We start from the raw sequence: 11433 nt of genomic DNA, 5'->3' as shown, positions 1-11433 counted from the left end.
CTGAACCTGGTAGACGTCGAAGAGGGTGGTGGTGGTGGTGCTGACTCAGTTTAGTCCAGCTCAGAAAGTCAGGACACCCACCATCCCACTGAATCATCGTTTCTTTACACGGGTGGTTGTCACAGCCACCTTTTTTTTTTTTTGAGATGGAGTCTCGCTCTGTCGCCCAGGCTGGAGTGCAGTGGCCAGATCTCAGCTCACTGCAAGCTCCACCTCCCGGGTTCCCGCCATTCTCCTGCCTTAGCCTCCCGAGTAGCTGGGACTACAGGCGCCACCACCTCGCCCGGCTAGTTTTTTTTTTGTATTTTTTAGTAGAGACGGGGTTTCACCGTGTTCGCCAGGACGGTCTCGATCTCCTGACCTCGTGATCCGCCTGTCTCGGCTCCCGAAGTGCTGGGATTACAGGCGGGAGCCACCGCGCCCACACAGCCACTTTTTAATCACCCCATTGCTTCTTCTCCCACTGAGATTTTTCTTTTTAAGATCATTCTTTTCCAAGGACTTGCAGGCCTTTTTTTTTTTTTTTGGTAAAAGTTTTGGGGCAAAACAATTCTTACCTCTGGAGCAAGAGGACGTTGGTTGAACCACCTCAAAAGGATTTCGTTTGTGTTTGATGGTTTGTATTAGGCTGAGTAGCAGTCACTGGGTCAGAATTGCATTTCTCAGAACACATAATTCAGTGCTCGGTCTGTCCAGCTGTGGATGAAGCAGCTCTGCCCACCTCAAGTGCTCCCCAGAGCGTGCCCTTCTGTTGAAGCACCTGCCCCTGCCCCCAGACAGTCACCCAGGTCCAACTTCCTCCTCCCTGCTTGCTCAGTGCTTGAGCCACTAGCCTCATCCGCCCTCCCACGAAGCTTCTGGGGGCCTCTTGCTTCTTTTTGGTACCTTTGTCTTTCTTGAATCTTCCAAGAATTTGGGAGACTTTGGAATTGTCTTTGCCTCGTCCAGCAATGTCTCTTCCTGACAAATCCATGTCTACTCACTGCCATCTAATCACGATGGCGCCCAGCTGTGTGTCCAGACGTCCTCGGTGGGATCCTACACACAGAGTCCATGCCTACTACTGGCCTCAAAGATGACTTCAAAGTTCTATAGCCTCAAGGCATATCCTCAAGGAAACCCATTTTCCTGCATGACTGTATTGAGTGGTGACAACGCTGTCCTGTAGATTGGGTAACTGTGGTCCCCTGCGCTAGTTGTCTTTTTTTATTAACTTAAAAACAAATCCATTTCAAATCAATTATGCCATTTGTTTAGGCTGTCCCAACCTTTGCTTCTAACTGATTCGGAAAGGGCTTTGTTTTGTTACTTGGCGAGCTCGTTGTCCCTGTGTTCCAATGCGGTATAGGGCAGAGCCTTGGACCCAGAGTCGGGCTGCAGTGACAGATTAGGCTCTACTAATCTCAGAGCTAAATGTGTGCTAGTTATTTTACAGGTTTGTTGGGAAAAAGAGTTATTTTTTGTGAAAGTGCTCTGTAAGCGGAAAATATTTTGAAAGCATTCTAGAATTGGCCAAATAAAAGTAGTTTCTGGATTCTGACATAGATGAAGGAACAATACTTCTTTTTTTTTTGTAATCTCAGAAAGAAACTATTGGACAGAAAATCTAAAGAATCTGTTTTTTTTTTTTTTCCTAAGAAACTACATAGAAGATGTTGCAAACTAAAACAGATTTGTAAACCTGGATGCCATGTGTGGTCCTGAAGTGTTCACAAAGGCCCTGTGAAGTCCAGGCCGGGAGCCCACAGCAGGAACGTGGTGGTCAGTCCAGTGGCTCGGGATTGATGGCTCAAGTTGTTCAGTGTTAACCTGGGCATTTTACAGAGCAGTGTGGGAGTCTGGTATCAGAAGCTGTGCATCTTTCAAAGAAAAGTTGCTTTAAACAACCGTTTCAACTGCTACAGTGAACTTTGTTCAGAGCTAGTTTCACAGCAGTCAACATCAAACTCTTCCAAGAAATGAGCATTGTGAGAAAGGTAGTGAATGAAAAAATCCAGGAAACAGAGCAAGGCTATCAGATAGTAAGTGCATGGATTTGAGTGAAAGGTGACAAGAATCAGGTCAATGATATGCTCAGAAAGAGATAATAATTTAAAGACCCAAACCAGAAGGTGAGCGAAGCTGGAGGGTGGAGCTGCAGGAGCCGTTCACACAGGCGGAGACGAAGGTGCTGGGCGCCAGGCTTCCCTCGCCTCCAAGTGCGGCCCCTCCCTCTCAGGTGGGTGCCTGGCGTCAGCTGGGTGGGGGCAGAGTGGGGCCAACCGTAATTTTATCATCTGATTTAAATGCAGAAAAGGGAATGAACGTGTCAGAATGATTTTTTTTTAAGCTTAAGGAAGCAAAAAAGAAAGCTTTAAGAGGCTGAGAGTCAATTCCTCATTCTTCTTTTTTAACAGAAAGGCCCAGAAACAAATGACACCGACACGTGGAGAAGCCTATGACGCTCCAGGTGGCCTAACGCTGGCCCTGCCTGTTTGACAAGCGTTCGAGGGTCCGTGGTGGGAGGTGACCCAGCGCCTACAGTGCACTAGTCCCTTCTAAGTGGCGGAAAAGCCCCAGGCCCTGCCCTCAAGAAGCTTCAGGTCTCTTGGCAGGAAGGCTGGAGCCCCACCTTAGAGAAATGCACACGGGGATTCCCTGCACAGAAAGAGGCACTGGCATGACTGGACCTCATCAAAACTTCACAAATACTTAGATCACATCATCAATAGAGGTGTTCTGTGATTTTTTGTTTTGTTTTGTTTTGTTTTGGTGCAGTAGAGGTAGTCTTAACAAGTTGTATCTACATAAAATGACTACAAATCTGACTCTGAAATGCACTCGGGGAAATGGTAATTTCAAGACACCCTAAAAGGGTTTCTTTGACAAAGAGAAAGGGAGAAGTTTCTGCCTCTATTGGCCTCCGGTGAGATGTCCATGCCGAGTCTCTTCGTGGGAGGGATGCCACAGAACACACTCAGGAAAACAAAGCAGCTTTCTCATCCAGGGTCCTCAACAATCCCCAGTCATCTTCAGTTACCTTTGAAGAAAGGACTAGAAAGAATGAAAGAAGCTGTGAAAAGTCAGATAATTTTCAAGACCTTTTCACTTCTGTTTCTGTAGAAAAAATGAAATGGAACCAGTTGGCAAGTGTCAGGTGTTAGGGAAATCTGATTAATGTCAGCCTTCTATGTGACAATCATTCATAATCATGGGATAAAATAAATAAGGGACAGAAAAAAGGGATGCAGCAAAACTTTTCTTTTATTGGACTTTATATTTATCGTACCAGTAAAAAAAAAAAAAGAAAAAAAAAAAGAAAATAAATATTACAGTAAAATAGGGGTATGAACGTGGTGATTCTTGGCACAGAAAGAGGGCACGCTGCATGACAAGTATTTCAATCAGATCACATCGCTAAACAGGTGCACTGTGGTTGCTTTTTGTTTTTGCAGTAGAGGCAGTCGGAGAGCGTGGTGGGTGCCCCTGAGCTCCGGCCTCTGCTGGCAGTACGTGCTACTCTGGTCACACCCAGGTGAGGTGGGGGCACAGGGCCGGGCACCTCTGCACCCTTCCCCAACCCTGGCGCCTCGGAAGGGCAGTCCCTGCCGGCAGCTCCCACGGGGCAGGTGGAGATGAGGTGAGACTGAGCTGTAGTTGGAGGACCCAGTGGCCTCCTCCTCTTGTCACAGGTGTAAACCCCCCAGTGTGCCGTCTGCACCCCTAATGCTGCTTCCGCTTCTGGAGAACCCAAAAGCCACCACAGCCAGTCACAACAAGGAGACGATGGCGATGGCCCCCACATGGTTGCCTCATTTGTTGAATCCTTCTATGGAGAGGCCCCTGAGGCATCGAGTCCAGGCAGTGGCTCCCGCCCACTCCTGACTGCTTTTCCCTCCCAGCCACCAGCCCAGCCTCACCAGGCCTCAACCAAGCCCCAGGGCCTTCCACAGCCGCCCACAGCTCACAGCACAGGAGCCTCCTGGGCAGGCACCTGGAAACCAGCCCTTCCTGCTTCCAGTCTCTGGCCTCCCCAGGACAGGTCCTCAGCGTTTGCAAGTGCGATGCCAAGGCCATGCCAGTCCCGGGCCTTTCCCTGCAGGCCATTCGTGCCCCCGTGCCGTCACCCCTCCTCCCAGACCCCCATCCCCGTCCAGGGTACCCCCCACTGAGCAGCCCCTGTGGGCCTCCCTGCCTGGGCTCCAGGCTTCGCTCTGCTCATGGAATGTTCCGGAGTGACTGCCTTCTCTCCCCACCTCCTCTGCACAGTCTCCGAACAGAGGCTGCCCAGATTAAATATTCCTTTCCCTCGCGGCAGTCTGTGTGGTGCCAGCCTTGCTCTCACGGGGGGCTGTGGGCACAGCGGCTGACGGGGCTGCAGACGAGGCCACCCCTCTTCATGGGGGTCTCTTAAAGGCCACCGTTCATGGCAGATGCTCCCATGCCCACAGCGCAGATGACCTTCCCCGGGAGGGGTTGGTTCTCCGACAGGCTTCCAGGAAAAGCAGAGATCAGTGGGGCACACAGGCAGGAATGCTCCCAAAGCAGGGGTCACGGTAAAGCTCCAAACAGCACATTTCTGGAGCACAGACTCCCCATTCAGACCCACTTTCAGTGTCAGCTTGTTGAAACTCAGATGCTTCTCAGAAGCTGGTAGCACTTCCTCCATCCAATCACTGAGGCGCCAGCCCTACCCACGGCTATGGGCCAGGGCTGCCTGTGTGAAAGGCAACCCACCCGCTCTGTGCCCACCACCCAGGCCGCCCCACACACTCTTCCTCGCTGCACTTCCTAAAGCCTGCCCTGCCCAGGGCCTGCTGGCTCCCTCCAGGGTCCAGGTCCCAGTGGGCTCAGCTGCCACCATGGCCCAGCCCTGCTCCTCAGCCTCAGGGGCTGGAGGGAGCTCCTGCCAGGCTGGTTGCTCCGACACCCAGGGCTGCTTCTCTTGCCTGGTCTTGAGGAGCCCTTCTTCGTCTGAGTTCTTCGGGATGGGCTGCTTCCTGCCAGGACCTGGTGCCAGGCTGTGGGGAGGGTCCTGCCTCGACCACTCTGGACACACAGCGTGCTTTCTTGGACAAGCACAGCACATCTCTGCGCTTCTGAAGATACCTTGTGGGACATGCGGAGCTCACCTTTCACAGAGATGGAGCATCGAGAACAGAAAGCCCCCACCACTGCACACACAGGCAGTTCTACATTCCTGTGGAGGACATCCCGGGGCCCAGGACACCCCCCACCACTGCACACACAGGCAGTTCTACATTCCTGTGGTGGGCATCCCCAGGCCCAGGACACCCAGGGCTCAGCAGGCTAAAGCAGAAAGGTCTGGGCAGAGCCGTGCATCGTTGTCCTATTGCACATGCAACGAGCACCCTTTGGCTGCAAGAATCACGCTCTGCCACTCCCCGCCTTCCTCCTTTACCTCCCCACACTCGACAAGGCCTCTAATCGAATGCACGCCCATCCTCGGAGAAGAACATGGTGGCACGATTGCCAGCAGTGCATGGGTTTCACCCTCCTCACCATACTGGCACTTCAAAGGCACTGGGGTGACGTAGGCCACCTTGCCTGTGACTGGGGTCAGACTGCCTGCATTCCAGTCCTGACCTGGCTGCCTCCTGGCTGCCAGACTAGAGTTCAGTGTCTTCATCTGAAAGCAAGATCATAGTAAAACCTGTCTCACAAGTTGGTCACGAGGACGTGAGTTCCAAAGAAAAGGTCCTCTGCCAGTTCTCACCACGAATCAGTGCCCAGCGGCTACTGGCCATGCTCAGGTCGACCACCCTGCCGTCTAATGGGAGGTCTTTGGGGAGAGAAGCAGCTTCCCAGACACATCAAAGGCCACCCAGAGAGGCTGGCTCTGGCCACATCAAATGCCACGAGACAGGGTGCTGTCTGCACCCCTCATCCCTTTAGGGAGTTTTTTTCATGGCAGTGGAGGGGAGAAGTTCCCCACATGAGTGTGTTGCCTCCTCGGGGACTTCCCCAAGGTATTCCAGAGAATCAGGATCCAACTGAACCTCAGCCAGGTCCACCTGGCCCCAGCCACTTCAAGGCTCTCATCTGCTGATGCCACCTCCACCCCAACCTGTGCACCTGGTGGTCCTGGGAGCTGGAGGGTCACGGTGATGGGAGGGCCTGGCAAGGCACGGAGCAGGTTTCTTGCTGTGGAAGTGACTTTCCAGGCATGAAACGATGGCAGCCCACCCTGCCGCACCTGAACCTGCAAACAGCCGCTGCAACCAAGATTCGGTTCCTCTCCTCTCACACCTTCCTGGCTTTCCCTGTGTCACCACACTGGCCCGGCTTAACACAAAACCCAGGAGAATCCCAGCAGCTGACCCTGGCACATGACAGGCCTCTCCCAGGACACTGGCTCTGAGGAAGCTCTGTGGGGCTGGGCCTGTTGCCAGGAAGGGCACACCCTTTGTAAAGCAGAAGGTGGCATTTCTTGGGTGCATGTGTTGGAGTCTTCTGATTCTTGTTTTCAAAAAAGGCTGCCCATCAGTGTCTGGGGAAACCCAGCGCCGACTGCGAAGCAGCAAACCTGCTTACCAGCAAGGTGCACTCCTGTCTGAGCCGACGGGGCCGCTGCTGGGGGTGGGTGCCCACGGCCCAGCGCAGGACGATGGACGACGTGCCTCTGAGGGAGAGAGGGGCCAACCTTCCCGCCACTGCTGGGCATTGTGGGGGCTGCTGCGTGGTGATGTGGCTCCTCGGGCCAAGCTGGGAAGGTGGCTCTTGCTGGGATTAGCACTTTTCCACACCCTGTCCCCTGTAACATTATTCCTTGAAGGAATTATTAACCCAAAAAGCATCCCTCACCCCCGTCATCTAGGTTTTTTTTTTTTCAGACAGAGTTTTGCTCTTATTGCCGAGGCTGGAGTACAATGGCGTGATCTCCGCTCACTGCAACCTCCACTTCCTGGGTTTAAGCGATTCTCCTGCCTCAGCTTCCCAAGTAGCTGGGATTACAGGCACATGCCACCACGCCCAGCTAATTTTTTGTATTTTTAGTGGAGACAGGGTTTCACCATGTTGGCCAGGCTGGTCACAAACTCCTGACCTCAAGTGATCCACCTACCTCGGCCTCCCAAATTGCGGGGATTACAGGCGTGAGCCACTCCACCCGGCCTATATAGCTTTTAAAATCAGGCCTGTGTACACAGGACACGCACAGAAATGACCCCTTCCAAAATGTCTTTTCTGCTAAACCTACCTCTAAACCAACAGCCGCCACCACACGCAATTAGAATATTGAACTCCCCATACTTTCAGGCACCTGCTGAAATACATTTCTTCCAACACCAAGCTCTAAAAACTGAACTAGAAGCTTCAGGAAGGTTTGCTGTGAACTTCTACCTCTTTATGACCAACAGTTTGCATACAGATGTGGAGCCAAAATAAACCCAAACTTGCAGATGTTCAAACGCACACTGGCAAATCTTTCCCCCGATGGAAAGAAACACATGCAGACCCAGCACTCGCACCCTTCAGTCAGATGGTAATTTGAGCTGGTTAAGTCCAAGCCGCAAGAGAACAGTAATTGTGATACTGCGAGTCTCAAAGCAAGCTGGGCCTGAGGGCGGAAGGAGACCCGCTGCAGGTAAGAAGGGAATTCAGCCTCCAAGTGGCAAGTCAGAGGCTTGTTTCTTTTTCTCCCTTTCTCTGGGTGACGAAAAGGAAAGGGAAGAGGAACTGCCCGCTGCAGTCTTGGTGATTTCTTGTTAAGTACATATATAAATACAGCATGTTGAAAGCATATTCTTAATAAAATTATTAATAACTCAGGATGGGAGGAGACATCTGATGTGGGATCACAGGGGTGTGATTCTTAGTGTGTTCCTTATTTTTATGACGAGAGGCTGGTGTGCAGAGCAGCACTGTGACCAGCTCTGGCTGCACGATGAGGGCTTGGCCATTTCCCTGAGCGTTTTCAGGCACCTGCTGCCTGAGCTACCTGAATGGCCAAGTACCTGAGCTCAGCACGCTCCGAGATGCTGCACATCCTGTAGGCTAAGGTGTTCTTTGAAGTAAAATTAAATAAATAAAATTAAAACAATAAAATACACATGGCCCCCACACGCACACCCCAGTCAGCAGAATTTATGGCTGTCTTGTGTCCAAATAACACAAGGCAGCTCCAGAAGTTGGAAACAGAATTCTCTGCTGAGACTGAAACTAGAAAGAGCTGGCACCCAATAAACAAGAAAAGCCACTAGCAGGAACCCAGGGAAAAGCACAAACGGCGCTGAGAAGATCTGGAAACACTCAAGTTTAAGGAAGGTGATCTGAGAAAAGAATCACCTGGGGCAGACCAGGCGCGGTGGCTCACACCTGCAATCCCAGCACTTTGGGAGGCTGAGGCAGGCAGATCATTTGCGGTTAGGCGTTCGAGACCAGCCTGGCCAACATGGTGAAACCCTGTCTCCACTGAAAATATAAAAATTAGCCAGGTGTGGTGGCACACGCCTGAAGTTCCAGTTACTTGGGAAGCTGAGGCAGGACAGTCACTTGAACCCGGGAGGCAGACGTTGCAGTGAGTCGAGACTGCGCCACTGCACTCTTGCCTGGGCAACAGAGTGAGACTCTGTCACACACACAAAATAATAACAGTAATAATCGCCATAGGCAGAGAGAGCGGGTGGCAGCAGGGGTCTGCCTGGGACCCAGAGCGGCAGCCTCAGGAACAGCAGTCCTGCTCTCGGATCACATGTGCCTCACCTGCTGCCCCCGCAGCGCCCCAGCCCGGGGACACGGCAGGCATGGACAGAGCCTTGGCTGCCAGCTTCAGGTCCTGACCACTCGTGCTCACCGCACAGTGCTCCAGGACTAAGGTAATCTCCCCAGATCTTGCTAACAACAGAACAGAGCCAGCCTGACCAGGGGATAACATTAGTCTTTGGAGAACCAATATTTTATCCTTCACAGTAAAACAGGAAATTGGAAATTTGAATTCAACCTTCATTTTCATGAGTCTGGTCCCTGGAAATGTGTCCTGGATGATGCACAAACATGAGTATCTCACTTGCAGAGCCACGTTACACCCAAGCACAGCCCCACTTGAAGGCCCCTGATCTGGGACCCAGTCGGCCCCTTCTGTAGCATCTTCCTTAAGCCTTTTTGCAGAGGCACACACACCACACAGTCCAGGAAGATGCTGGGACAAAAGGGCCACTGCAGTTAGCAAGATCCTAGGGAGCGGGCAGGGCACTGGGTCCCCACTCCCCAACATGCAGTCAGTCACCAAGAAGAGTTGCGTGTCCTTCCCCGCCCTCCACCAAGCCCACTGGCCTGCTGGGCCCCTCTTCACCTCCACCACCACGACCCGTGGCAGGCTGCGGTTTGTTCTCACTGGGGTAGTCCTAGCAGCAGCCTCCTGGCTGGCCCCACATGCAGCCCCACCCCACGTGGGCACCCGAGTAAGCCTTCCGCCTGCACCCCGTCACGTGTCCCGCTGGCTCAGCACCCTTCCGCAAGCCCCCCACTCCCCCACCGTCGGCAGCACTTACAAGGCTACGGGCTCAGGAGTCACACCTCTGAGAACACGGGAAGGTGCTGCCCCTCTGAGCCTACCTCGCTCCAAGGGCTGGCCTAAGAAGCAAACCTGACTGGTCAGGCGTTGGCTGTGCCCACAGCCTTGCTGGCACGATTCCACTACTGCCCGGTCCTGGGAAGGCTGCTCTAGTCCTGCAGTGGCTGTCGTTCCTGACACCAAGGTCTTTCATGCCCACGCGCTGGGCCGGGCCTCCACCCGAACTCTCCTTCCTTCCCACCATGCCCCACTCATTCCATGGCTTACACTGCAGGTCTTAAATTAGGTACTGCGTTTTCTAAGACACTTCCCTTAAATGCGCCCACCTCCTCCAACTGGAACGTGTCTTTTCGCCCCTTTCCCCACACGTGGCACCAGGGCAGCTGCAACAGTCCTCACCACGCCGTCCTGGAAGCCAGCGGTCCCCAGGCTTTTTGGTACCAGGGACCGGTTTTGTGGAGGACAATTGTTCCATGGACCGGAGTGGGGCAGGGATGATTTCGAGAAACTGTTCCACCTCAGATCACTGGGCATTAATTAAATTATCATCAAGAGCGTGCAACCTGGATCCCTCCTGTGCGCAGCTCACGATAGGGTCTGTGCTCCTAGGAGCATCTGATGCGGATCTGACAGGAGGCGGGACTCAGGGGCGTGGACTCGCTCGCCCTCGGCTCACCTCCTGCTGTGGCTCAGTTCGTAACAGGCCATGCACCAGTACCAGTCTGTGACCCAGGGGCCGGGGACCCTGCTGTGACAGCTCTCCTAACAGCCAACCCCACCAGGCCACAGTCTCTCTGAGAATCAGGGGTGTGTCTGAGGCCTGGCTGGATCCCACAGTGCCTGTTACGATGAATATGAATTTGTCAAGTGAATGAACGAATGAATGAATGGAGAGGCAGCTGACCCAGTTAAGTCTCCTCTGCCTGTAGGTTGTAGTTCTGAGTTTCAGGCTAGAAAAGACCCGTGTTCAAAGAAATCGAAGAAAAAACAGCATACCGGAAAGAGCCATGGCCCTCAGCCCACCTCACTGTACACACCCAGGTCTTCACGGGGCTCAGAGGTGGCCAATTCCCATCTCCAGGGTGACCCACACGGCCTGGCCGGGTCGTGAACAGACCGGAATCTCGGGGCCGCAGCCCACCTCACTGTACACGCCTAAGTCTTCACCGGGCTCAGAGGTGGCCAATTCCCATCTCCACGGTGACCCACACGGCCTGGCCGGGTCGTGAAGAGACCGGAATCTCTGGCTCGCAACATCTAAGATGGTCACCACCACCTCAGCATGGCCGAGTTTCCAGACAGGTCCGGAATTGGCTGCCCCCGCTCAATGGCCCAAAACAAACTCTCAGAGACTGGAGGGGGGCGGGCAAGGAGAGGTTCCTGGTTTCAACACTTGTGCCAACAAGTGTTGGCGCCTAGGGCCTGGGCCTGCCTCAGTGGAACCCTCCGGAGCCCATGAGGGACTCTGCTGAGCTCCTCCCAGCTGCTTGCTCCAGCCACAGCTGCCCTTGTGCCCGCATTCCTTCCCTCCCCGCCCACTGATTTGGGACCAAAAGATCCAGCAGGTTCCAGTCCCAGCAACGTGGACATCTTCAGGCACATTCCGAGGGGCATCTCACGGCCCCTCTGAGCCTCAGGTGAGTGAAATACCTTCTCTGTCGGTTTACAAAGCTTAGGGGAAACAGTTCGTGATCTGCAGACCAGCTCGCCGTTATGAGATGGCGGGTGCTGGTGTCAGATAAATCTGCCGTAAGACACGGCAGTGGGAAGTGGCATTGGCTGAGAGCTGGGTGACCCTGCAGACAGGCGCTGTTGCATGAAAACCTGTTTTCCTGCTGTGGCCACTGCCTCACACTCCAGGAGACACACACAGGTCTTCCCGGGACTGTGCTGGGGCCTGGCTGCTGCCTCCCGAGCGG

Source organism: Papio anubis, chromosome 6 (assembly GCF_008728515.1).
Source record: "Papio anubis isolate 15944 chromosome 6, Panubis1.0, whole genome shotgun sequence".
Classification (NCBI taxonomy): Eukaryota; Metazoa; Chordata; class Mammalia; order Primates; family Cercopithecidae; genus Papio; species Papio anubis.
The sequence above is the reverse complement of the archived record's forward strand: the minus strand, read 5'-3'. Positions refer to the sequence as shown.